Raw genomic sequence first — 1,431 nt, forward strand, 5'->3', positions numbered from 1 at the left:
TCCCTTCTTCGTCGCCCGTGTACAATGATGCTCCGCGGAGCGAGAACTCCGCGAGACCCATTCGGGAGGATCGTAAAAGCTACGGACGCGCCATAGCCCGACACTTTCTCCCTTTCAGGCTGCGCAATCCTCGCCTCTGGACACGGGACAGAGAGACGATTAATGCTCTTCTCTCTCTCTATCGCGAGTGCCAGGTTACTGCAATCTCGCAGACTGCGCAATGCAACTTTTCTACCGTGGTCCTTTGCTTAGGTGACTTCCTTCGGTGATCGTGCGAGGTTCCTGAACCCTCGAATAGAAATTTGTAAACTGAACGTTTCTCAGGTTTTAGAATTATCGTCGAATGGCTAGAAACGTGTAGCAATAAAAATGGGATTTATGGGACTCTTCGAAGGTTCAGAATACACGTGTACCAGCGGATTTGTGTGTAGATATTTCGACAGAGAGAGACAGAGAGAGAGAGACTGCCAGTACCTTTGTTCCGAACTTATGACTCAGGTCAGCCGACTTTTTCTTCGGCTGGTGCGTTATCGGGTAGCACGAGCTATGGTTTCGAAGCGCGTGGCAACGCTAACGGATCATCTTTATTCCTTCGTTAATGACGCATCCTTGTGTGTACGGTTTCGAAACAACGGAGGACTTGCGGTTGCTCGTCATTTACAAAAAATCGAAGAAAGTTATTCTTGTTCGATTTGATCGAAGATTATCGACGATTCAAATCTGTTTCCACAGTTTCAATACACTCGCGGCGTGATACGTGTCGAATTGAAATAAAGAATTTCGAATCGTTGGAACGATTGGAAGAGCAGCGAAATGATTCTCGATTCATAATTACGGCTGCATGAAGTTGCAACATTGTGATTTAGTAAGTGGTTAAGTGCAACGATCTGGCACACATGGACGATGATTCAACAATGACTAACACAGAGCGGAGATCGTCGATAATAGAAATTTCACGATGGACAATAGCCTGATTCTTGGGTCTAATCGGATCCAGTCGGTTCGTAATTAACCGGCTGTCAATTAACGCAGTGGCGAATCAGTGAAAAATCGATTAGAAGAAATTAGGACGCGGTATCAACAGCTCTGCTGCGTAACTTTCGTGGAATTCGAGTAGTGTTTATCAAGGGGGGCGTAGCTCAGATGGTAGAGCGCTCGCTTAGCATGCGAGAGGTACCGGGATCGATGCCCGGCGCCTCCAAGTTGGTTTTTTTTCTTTCAATTACGAAGAAACCGACGTTGCTCGATAATCCAATCGTGTTTCTCAAATCTCGCAATTTTTCAATAATAAATTACGTTATTATCTTCGACAAAAAAAAAAGAGTATCGAGGTATATTACGTATGATAGCTCAGGATTTTTCACTGAAATTTTACCTATTTTCTCAGCTCAAATAGAAAGCTGTGAAAATTATAGATTCAGCGTTAAACTC

The 1,431-nt window shown here is 44.4% G+C and overlaps 1 non-coding gene across 1 annotated transcript; it reads left to right on the top strand.

Annotated features, from left to right (window-relative positions):
- The first annotated feature begins 1,128 nt into the window (after positions 1-1,128).
- On the top strand, positions 1,129-1,201 carry Trnaa-agc. The gene has a single exon. It is a non-coding gene; the product is annotated as a tRNA-Ala (tRNA).
- Positions 1,202-1,431: the final 230 nt, after the last annotated feature.

The sequence above is a fragment of the Habropoda laboriosa genome, unplaced genomic scaffold (assembly GCF_001263275.1).
Source record: "Habropoda laboriosa isolate 0110345459 unplaced genomic scaffold, ASM126327v1 scaffold5, whole genome shotgun sequence".
In the NCBI taxonomy this organism is placed as follows: Eukaryota; Metazoa; Arthropoda; class Insecta; order Hymenoptera; family Apidae; genus Habropoda; species Habropoda laboriosa.